At 38.0% G+C, this 11517-nt stretch overlaps 1 pseudogene across 1 annotated transcript; it reads left to right on the forward strand.

The window, feature by feature from the left end:
- Window positions 1–223: 223 nt before the first annotated feature.
- Window positions 224–1614, forward strand: LOC308414983 (alpha-enolase-like; annotated as a pseudogene). The gene has a single exon. The product of its transcript is annotated as an alpha-enolase-like (transcript).
- Window positions 1615–11517: the final 9903 nt, after the last annotated feature.

Below are 11517 nucleotides of genomic sequence, written 5' to 3' on the forward strand. Positions count from 1 at the left end.
CTATGAAAATAGTTTTCTAGTCATACCAGAGACTGATTTTATTGCAAACTAAACGTGAAACTTCAGAGACGTGAGACTTTAAATTGTTGTTCCAGTTTTTAATTTAAAAACTAAAATATCACCCCAGGTACAGGGTCATGCTCAAGTCTGTCCTTAGGGCTCTCTTTGGTGTCTACAGAACCCTTTCCTTCCTTCGCAGCCAACTGACTGCTAGAAGTTCATCATGTCTATTCTCAGAATCCATGTCAGAGAGATCATTGACTCCCATGGTAATCCTGTTGTTGTGTGTGGATCTCTACACAACAAAAGGTCTCTTCTGAGCTGCAGTGCCCAGTGGTATGTCCACAGGCATCTACAAGGCCCCATAACTCTGGGACAATGATAAGACTCACTTCATTGGGGAAGGGTGTCTCAAAGTCTGTTGAGCACATCAATAACACTATTATTTTACCTGCTCTGGTTAGCAAGAAAGTGAATTGTGTGGAGCAAGAGAAAATTGACCAGCTGATGATAGAGATGGATGGCACCAAGAATAAGTATAAATTTGGTGCAAATGCTATCCTGGGAATGTCCCTTGCTTTCTACAGAGCCGGTGCCATGGAAAAAGAGGTGCCCCTTTCCCGTCACATTGCTGACTTAGCCAGCAACTCTGAAGTCATCATGCCTGTCCCAGCTTTTAATGTGATTAACGGTGGTTCTCATGCTGGCAATAAGCTGGCCCTACAAGAGTTCACGATGCTACTGTGGGATTATCCAGTTTCCGGGAAGCCATGCATAATGGAGCAGAGGTTTACCACAACCTGAAGAATGTCAACAAGGAGAAATATGGGAAAGACACCACCAATGTTTGGTGATGAGAATGGATTCATACCTAATCTCCTGGAGAACAAAGAAGTACTGGAGCAGTCCAAGACTACAATTGCAAAGGCCGGCTACAATGACCACGTTGTCATTGGTATGGATGTAGCTTCCTAAGAGTTCTACAGGACTGGCAAGTATGACCTGGACTCCAGATGACCCCAGCCGGTACATTACACCTGACCAGCTGGCTGACCAGCACAAGTCCTTTATCCAGAAATACCCAGTGGTATCCATTGAAGACCTCTTTGACCTGTACAAGTCCTTTATCCAGAAATACCCAGTATTATCCACTGAACATCCCTTTGACCAGGACTACTGGGATGCTTGGTAGAAGTTCACAGCTAGTGCAGACATCCAGGTGGTGATCAAATCGATCAATCCTAAAGGGATTGCCAAGGATGCTGGCGAAAAGTTATGTAATTTCTTCCTGCTTAAAGTGAACTTGGTTCTGTGACCGAGTCTCTGCAGGTGTGTAAGATGGCCGAGTCCAATGGTTTGGGTGTAATGGTGTCCCATCAATCTGGGGAGACTGAAGATGCTTTCACTGCTGACCTGGTGGTAGGGCTCTGCACTGCGCAGATCAAGACTTGTTCCCCTTGCTGATTTGAGCTCCTGACCATGTACAATTAGAGCCATAGAATAGAGGAAGAGCTGGGCAGCAAAGCCAAGTTTGCTGGAAGGTACTTCATGAACCCATTGGCCAAGCAAAGGATGGACTGTAGATCCCCCCCCAGCCACCAGCTCTGTCCCTGATATCATACAGGTATCTCAAGGCCAGCCCAGTGCATGTCACTGCTCCTTTAGATGTCCACTGCTGAGCACCTGGAGCCAAGCTGTAGCCCAGCTGTAGCCTAGCTTTGTAATGTCATCAGTCTGAATCATTATTTATGCCACCTGACTTTCCCAGCTAGTTTCTAGAGCCCTCAGAATTTCAGTGTAATCTCTAGGATGCCCACCATCAAGACTCCCCCAGTGGTTTACATGCCAAAATAAAAGCCGCAGAAGCCCCCCCCCCCAGAAAAAACTAAAATTTTCTGAAGATTATGGCAATTTGTTTTTTTTTCTTTGTTTTTGTTCATTTAAGACAATGTGTCACTCACACAGAGGCATGATGCTCTATAGCTTAGGCAGGCCTCAAACCTGAGGCTTACTTAAGAGTTTTGCAGGAAATTAATGGAATGTTGTTTCAATCAATATATGTGACTTAGAAGAAACAGGGCATTCTCAAAAGGTTAATGAAAGATAGTTAATTATAGTTTAACTCAGTACAAATTTACCACCAATCTAATAAAGAAGCCAATGCCAAGGTCCTGATGCAGATATATCTGAAGTTAAGTGAACAGGACTTACTTTCTCATCTCTTTTATAGTCTTCAGAGCAGTGTTACTCAGTTTTGCTTTTTTTTTCTGGAAAAATTAGTACAATGATAAAATACCACGAAAATATTACTACACCTTAGTGAATGCTTATAATAAAGAATTTTATAATGAAGTTTAGGTACCTGAAACTTTAATAAAAAATGCTGAAAGAGAGTGAAATAAAATAATTTTATTGATTAGAATTGTGTTATTACATGGCCAAATTATGTTTGATAGTTTATTCACTAAAACTGTATATAACATTTTCAATTATACAATTCATTTTGTTATCTGGACATAGTAGCTCACATTTTTCCCTCAGCACTAAGAAGGTTAAGCAGAGCTTTCATAAGTTAAAGACAATCATAGGCCACATATTGTGTGATCCAGGCCAATTGTGGTTCAAAATGAAGCTCAGTCTCCAGGAGAACCTGAAAAAAATATTTTTATAGAAAAACATAAAGTCAATATACAATATTTTTGCTTATTTCTGTTTTATTTACAAAGTCTCACTGTGTAGCTCAGGCTGACCAGAGTCTTATGAACTTCCAACTTTGGCACTGTCTTTGCTCTGGTCATAGGCTTGAACCATTCAGAAAAGATCTGATATTTCTATGCAGTTTTAATAAATAATATAATGCTGACTGTGTCTAGTATCAATAATTCTTCTAAATTCTTCTTTGAGACAAGGACACACTCTATTGACCAGGTGGGCCTTTAATTTACAGACAGCAATCTACCTCTGCCTCTATAATGGGTATGTTAGAATACCCAGTTTAACTCTTCTAGGAAACTACTTATGTCTAAAGATAATAAACTGCAGTGTCCAGATTGACTTCAAACCCAAAAACCTTGCACAGAGAAACTAGGACCATACAATCAAGATCCAGATATTTCCATCGACACAGAGATTTTTGTTGTCATCCTTTATAGCCATATCCAGTTCCTTTTCATCTGTATCTGGCTCCTACAAAGTACTAATTTCTTCTCCATTCCTTAAATTTTCTTCTGTCAATATCATTATAGGAATCAGATCACTTATTATATACTATTTTTCAATTCTTTATTCTATTATTTCATACTCTGGAGAACAATGACATGTCTCAATGGAATAAGTGGAGCTCTGTTTTGAGAATAGTATTCTAATGAGAAAGTTGTAGCAGATTATTTAGATTTTTAAAGTTAGTGCCTAACAACATATTTTATCCAGCATAAATAAGCTATTTACTAGACTGGCTATAACTTTTATATTCTCATCAACAAATGTATAAATGATCGTGATTCTCAACAGCATATCTTTTCTATAGTAGTGTTACAATATTTCATTTAAATTAGTCTGAAAGTTGTATAGGAATATACCCCAGAGACACTCCAATATACAACAAAGATACATGCACCTCAATGTTCATAGCAGCTCTATTTATAATAGCCAGAAACTGGAAAGAACCCCGATGTCCTTCAGTAGATGAATGGATACAAAAATTGTGGTACATTTACACAATGGAGTATTACTCAGCCATCAGAAACAATGACTTAACCAAATTCTTAAGAAAATGGTTGCATCTAGAGAATATCATCCTGAGTGAGATAACCCAGTCACAAAAGAACAGACATAATATGCAGTCACTGATAGAGGGATGCTAACCCCAGAGGCTCGGACTGCCCTAGAAAAAACTCACAGACTGTGAAGTTCAAGAAAAAAAATAAAACAAAACAAAACAAACAAACAAACAAGAAAGACATTATGCTCAGTCCTTACACAGCAAAAAACATTGACTAATTTCCGGGTTACATCCTGTTTTACATGTACTTTTTGCTCATTGTAACTAGTAAGACCTTAATGCAGTGTATCAAACTTAAAAAAAAAAAAAAGAAAAAAAAAAAAAAAAAAAAAACGCCAAGCACTGACAAAAATGTATTTGTATACATTTATGCAAAAATGTTTAAATTTTTTCCTTTTATCTTTGTTTTGTAAAATAAAGTTTAAAAAAAGAGAAAAAAAAAAGAAAAAATATTTTGTTGTATTCTTCATTGTCAATTCCCTTGTGGCTCACAAAGTTGATCACTTTCCATATGCATATGGAGTAAGCACCTTCATATGGAATAAGAGGATTGCCAATTAGATTTCATAGTGATCTTAATGAGAAATGAACCCTGTAGGCTCATGTGTTTGAATACTTGCTCCCTGTTTGGTGATGCTGTTTGGGGAAGGCCTTTTGTCAATTAGAGCCTCCTGAGAGAAAAAAAAAAAAATGCTCCCATGTGCAGTGTGTTAAACTTACAGGCCTAAATGATGCTGGAGACATAGCTGAGAGGGTTACATCTTAAACTAAAGGCAAAGGAGAGAAATACAATGAAGCAGAGCCAGAGAGACAAAAAGAGAGTGACACAGAGACACACACACACACAGAGAGACAGAGAAACAGATGTCTGTCTTGCTGACAATTGATTCTGTTTTATGTTGCTGTTTAAGATGTAATCTTTCAGGCAGGAGAGTTGGCTCAGTGGTTAAGAGCACTGACTGCTCTTTCAGAGTTCTTGACTTCAGTTCCCAGCAACCATATGGTGGCTCACAACCATCCATAATAGCATCTGATGCCTTCTTCTTCTGAAAACAGCTACAGTATACTCATATAAATTAGATAAAACAAAAATGATGGGATCTTTCAGCATTCTGCTGCTGCCGTGTCTCATTCAACTCCTAACAAAATATATAGATTCTTCTCCATCCATATTTCAGAATAACCTATTTTCTCCATAAAATGTTTTTAGTCATGACTTTCTATTACACCAATAGAAAAGCAAATAATACATGCTGCTTTGCCTCTTGTGTGGGTACTTTTTGTTCCATTGACAATTTCATTTTCTGAGTTTTTTTGTTTGTTTGTTTGATATGATCTACTTAGATTGTCTGGTATTTGTTGATTCTTACATTCACCCCACCCAATGATGTCTCTCATTTGAAAACAGTTTCACTGGGTAGAAAAAAAAATGTACATGTAATTGGGAGAGAGGCGTTTCCAAACCACACTGTAGAAAAGTGTTTATTAGACTGTGAACATGTTTGGAGGATTTCCTCTGTTGAAAATACACTGCTTTTAATAGTACTTTGCTTTTGGGTGGGGATTTCTTTTGCCCATGTTACATCTTGTCTTAGTCACTGTTCTATTGCTGTGAAAAGACAACATGGCCAAAGCAACTAATAGAAGAATGCATTTAATTAGGCAATTGCTTATTGTTTCATAGGGTTCATCATAGGAGTATGGTAACAGTCAAGTATTATACTGATTTTGTGAGCTTTACACCTTGATCTGCAAGCAACAGAGCATGGAGAGGGGAGGGGCTGGGGTTGTAGAAGAGAGAACAAAGAAGAGAGAGACAGAGAGATAGAAATTGATGGAGAGAGACTGCTTCACATAGGATTCTGAAACCTCAAAGTTCACTTCCTGAAACATGACTATTCCAACAAGGCCAGATTCCCTTCAGCCTAGCCTCACCTAGTCCAATAAGACTAAACCTCCTAATTATTTATAAACACTTTGACAATCATGTTACTAAGAATTCAAATAAATGAGCCCATGAAGGCCATTCTCATTCAAATCACTTGACATAGCATGTTTCCCCTCATTATTTCTTTGCTTGGAAAAGTGGTGTGTCAGACATGATGATGATGATAATGATGGTTGCCTTAGTTACTGCTTTATTGCTATGAAGAGACTCTATGACCAAGGTGATTTACAGGAAATGAAAAACAAACCACCACCACCAATAACAACAAAATAAAAACTATAAAATTGAGGGACTGATGGCACTACAGTAGTAGCTCAAAGTATACATCTGATCCACAAGCAGAAGACAGACAAACAGACAGACAGACACACACACACACACACACAGAGAGAGAGAGAGAGAGAGAGAGAGAGAGAGAGAGAGAGAGAGAGAACTGGGAATGGCTTGGGCTTTTGAAATAAAAATGACTGCATTTGGTCCTTTTTTAACAAAACCATAGTGCCTAATCCTTCCCCCAAATCAATCCTACCAACTAACACAAAACATTCAAATATATGGTTCTATGAGGAGTATTCTCACTTAAACCAACAGCATAGTGAGAAAAGAACTGTTCTTGATGAGAATCCTTCTTAGTTTGGGGGCATAATCAGTTCATCAGAGTGATATCCTCTGGTGTTGTTTGGTGTCTAGAAATTCTGATATATGTACCATTCTTTGCTGGCTATATATGGTAGGTGCTGAATGTTGGAACCAAAGAAGGTACCAAAAATGGCCGTGCTGCTGGCAATGTCTTAAATGACACTATTAGCTTAGCTTCTACTGTACTCTGACTAGGTAAACCAAATAATTGCAGGTAAATAAAAACCTAAACTCAGCATTACTCAGAAACCTTGTGAAGTTTCTGTTAGGATAAGCCGTTATATTGCTTTGGTCAGCTACCTCAGGCAAAGACCTTTAGTTCCTAATTAGTCAGTCAGCCTGTGATGGAATAAAACCACAGTGTGCAACAGGTCTGTCCTGGAAGGTTTATTCAGACAAAGGGGCAAAGCTTACACTGAATTTGGAAGGGAAGGGAGGAAGGAAGATGGCATAATGTGGCTCTTTTATAGGAACTGTAGTGCATTCCCAAGTGAACATGTCAGAGGGGCAACAATGTATCATCTCTGGGAAGCTAATGATGACATTTTTTGTTGGCATTTGGTTGTCTGACAACCCATCATCACCGTGTGGTGCTAGATGCACAGGTACATCAATTGCCAGGCTGCATCATTTCACAGATTCCTTACCCTGCTGACTATCCTATAAAATCTACTTGCTTTCCTGCCAAGCTGATGAATTTTATTCTCTAAGGGAGACTGGAAGTTTATTCCTATAAACATTTCTTTCTATCAATGAAGTGGTCCAGTTCAGTAGTTTCTCTGATTCATACATAAGTCTTGTTCTCTGAGTAGACTTTCAGAACATTAGATCCTATCCTGTCAATCTTTCTCTTACCAATTTTCTGAGATCACTTTGTTGGTGTGAATAAACAGAAGCTAGCTTTTCAGCTGAAACTTTCTTCAAGACTGAATAGAAATTAAAATAAGTAGAGACATTAGAATGTCACAGGTCTGAAGCCCACTTAAAACTAATGTTAGTCTCTGATTTACGACCTTATTTTTTTCTGTTACTTTCTCACTATAGTGTCTATTCAAATATCCTAGTAACTATTAGGTAAACATTAAAAAATGTATTAATGTAGCATTCCTTAGTGTCTACCAACAAAAGAGAAAATAAAGCCAGCAGGTAGTATCTGAAACTAAAAATGTGATTTGTCCTGCCATTCTGTAATAGGTCTGCTTGATGTTTCTTTATTTTGTTACTATAGAAACTTTCTCAAACTGTTATGTTTAAGAAAGGAATTTGGGGTAATTTAACTCTATCTTCTCAGGTCATGGCCACTCATATTTGGCTCCAGAATAATCTCTCTCTTTCCTCCTTTAATGAGCAATTTATTTTTGTATTTACACATATCTTTCTGTTATCCAGAGCCTGAGTACCCTCATACCAGTATTCCTTATGGAAACAAACTGGAACAGAGAAATTGGTGAAGATATTTTTTATGCATATCCTGGACTAGGATGATGGTATAGAGACCATATGTCTTAATGAGATGTTTGCTACAATATCTGAAATATTTTTAAGGCATGATAGGTTTAAGGTTATTGACTGAGTTTAAAAAAGTCATTTGTTCTTCTGTTGAGTTCCTGGAAGAGCACTGACTCCATTTTCTTTAAAGTGTATTTTTCCAGTCCCAACAATGTCCAGTGTTCCTATTAACTTGCAAATAAATAATGAAGAGTTGTTTTACACCAGGTGAGAAGGATTATTTTGGCAAGTGAATTAGGAAGATAGACAGATGGAGGAGGACTCAGTTTGGCAGGGCTGGCTTTATTGTGCATACCAGTGCTCAGCTAAGGAAAGGCTGTTGTTTCCTGATAAGACATAGTTCCTGCTTTATAGATTTGTTATTTTAATTTTTCCTCTAATATCTATGCCTATCCTGGTACAGTTCTGACATTGTTTGCAACTTTCACTTCCACTCAGCAGAGAAAAGGATGCTCAACTTGTCTTATTATGGAAGTTGTTTTAATTCATAGGGTTTTGATAAACAACAAATATTTAATTTGGTCAACAACAAATATATATCAATTGATATAGTGAAACAATCTATTTGAATATTATGTGACAGACATATAGTTTTTCATATACATAACAAGGAGTTAGAAGAACAAGTATACCGAACCTGTCATGGATCACGATATTTTTAAGAGACTTACCTGTTTATTATGTGACTATTAGAGAATTTAAAAAAATGAAGCCCAAGAAACTGGAATTCCCCCAGGAATTTACTGGTAGAAGGAGAAAAAGCCTAAATCCTGAATCTTACAGAGCAGAATTTTTCTCCCAGCTAGATTCACAACGTTCTAGTATATGTTAGAGACAAGGATGCATTAATGCTGGGCATCACCTGGACTTCTTATATATGCCTATCTTTCTATTTAAAACATTCTTTGCAACCGGAAGATAGACTTAGGGGATCAGTATATATTTTGGTGGTTTCATTTTACTTTTCAGTTTGACCACATTTAATAAATCTCCTCTTCTTCTTTCTCACTATTTGGCTCTGAGGACAAGGACCCAAATGTGGTTATATGGATCAAATTCTATAACCCGGACACCAGTAACAAAATCCCATTTGTTAAGGAGTATAGCATGATCTGAAGTTATTTCTCGCTGTTTCACAAAACATAATCATAAATAACAAAATCAGAAGTAAAAATTGAAGGGGTTGGGAGAGGAGAGAGGAAAAAAACATCCCCAGTATCCTACTGCTTTGCTAGCAGTATTGTTGCAACTCACAGAAAAGAAGAAACCAAACACAGCTGATAAATGTCTATAGATTTAGGAGTGATTTAAGATACCAGAATGTGGTTTGCAGAGCAGACACAGGCTCTTTTCCACCTGGACCAGCAGAGAGCTGGGGCACAGGCCTGGTGAGGTCATGCCATGAGTTCTCAGAGCACAGAGTGTGCTTTGTTGGCCCAGGCATCTGTCAGCGGGAAATTGAATCTGCCTGTAAAGGCTGTGCTAGCAGACAGCTGCACAGGCTGTTTTACACCTGGACCAGCAGAGAGCCTGGGGTAGAGAAGTCATGCTAGAAGTTCTTGGGAACGTAGAGAATGCTGTGCTCTCTGGAAAAGGATCCTTTCCGGACCACAATGAGGGCCTGTCTTCTGTCATCTGGTCTCAGGATCTGCCAGGGAAAGGCCGTGCTTGAGGATCAGCTCCACAGGCACTTTTGCACCTGGACCAGTGGTAAGACTGATACATAGCTACCAGAAGGGCACACCAGGAGATCTCAGAGAGCAGACAGTGCTGTGCTCTCTGGAAAAGGGCCCCCTTTTTCCTAGAGAAAGAGCCAGTTTTCTACCAGTAAGGACTCAGGGCCTGTGGGCAGAGGGCTAAGATCCCAGAACAGCCTCACAACAGCTCCCACACCTGGGCCCACAAAGAAAGAACTGGGTCACTGCCATCAGAACTCACCAATTGCCCACAAAAAGTCTAACACTCAGAAGCAACAATAAAAAAAACACACAAAAAGAGACAACCTTGGAGATAGAAAACCTAAAAAATAAATCAGGAGTCACAGATGCAAGCATCAGAAACAGACTACAAGAAATGGAAAAGAGGATCTCAGAGGCCAAAGACAACATAGAAAACATAGACAAAACAGTAAGAGAAGATGCAAAAATCAAAAAGTTCCTAACCCAAAACATCCAGGAGATCCAGAACATAATGAAAAGACCAAACCTAAGGATACCAGGTGTAGAAGAGGGCCAAGAATATCAACTAAAAGGCACAGTAAATATCTTCAACAAAATCATAGAAGAAAACTCCCCTACCCTTAAGAACAAAATGACCATGAGCATAAAAGAAGCCTACAGAACTCCAAATAGATTGATTGTAGCAGAAGGTAAAGAAAGAATACTAAAAGCAGTGAGTGAAAAAGGACAAGTAACATATAAAGGCAGACCATCAGAATTACACCTGACTTCTAAACTGAGACTATGAAAGCTAGAAGATCCTGGGCAGACATCATACAGTGTCTAAGAGAATACAAATGCCAGCCATGGTTACTATATCCAGCAAAACTCTCGATTGTAATAGGTGGAGAGACAAAGACATTTTAGAACAAAACTAAATTTACACTATGTGACCACAAATCCAGACCTGAAAATGATAAGAGATGGAAAATCCAACACAAGGAGGGAAACTACACCCTAGAAAAGTCAAGAAAATAACTAATCAAGAAAACCTAAAGAAGAAAGAAACACAAATATAATTCTACCTCTAATAACAAAAATAAAAGGAAATAACAGTCACTGTTTCTTAATATCTGTTAACTTAAATGGACTCAGTTCCCCAATAAAGAGACATTGACTATCAGACTGGATACTTAAACAAGAGCCAGAATTATGCTGCATACAGGAAACTCATCTCAGAGACAAAGAAAAACAGTAGCTCAGAGTAAAACGCTGGGAAAATCTCTTCCAAGCAAATGGCCCCAGAAACAAGAGGGGGTAGCCATGCTAACATCGAATAAAATAGATTTCCAACCAAAAGTTATCAAAAATCTATCAAGATGAATTCTCAATCCTAAACATCTATACTCCAAATATAAGAACACAAACATTCATAAAACACACCCTACTAAAGCTCAAAACATATATTATACCACACACAATAATAAGACTTCAACAGCCCACTCTCATCAATGGACAGATAACGGAAGCAGAAACTGAACAGTGAAACTATCAGAAGTTATGGAATTAACAGACATTCTCAAAACATTTCATCCTAAAACAAAAGGCTACTCAGCACCCCCACCCTACACAAAATGGAGCATATAGTCAGTCACAAACCAAGCCTCAACAGATATAAGAATATTAAAATACTCCCATGTATCCTATCATATCACCATGGACTAAGGCTGGTCTTTAATAAAAGCAAATACAACAAAAAGTCCACATATACATGGAAGCTTAACAATGTTCTACTCAATGATAACATGGTCAAAGAAGTAATAAAGAAGAAAATTAAGGATTTTTTTTTTTTTTAGAATTTAAAGAAAATCAAAGCACAACACACCCAAACCTGTGGGATGCAAGGAAAGTAGTACTAAGAGGAAAACTCATAGCTCTGAGTGCCTATTTAAAAAAAAAAAAATAATAATAATAATAAAAAA

This window comes from Micromys minutus (assembly GCF_963924665.1).
Source record: "Micromys minutus genome assembly, chromosome: X".
In the NCBI taxonomy this organism is placed as follows: Eukaryota; Metazoa; Chordata; class Mammalia; order Rodentia; family Muridae; genus Micromys; species Micromys minutus.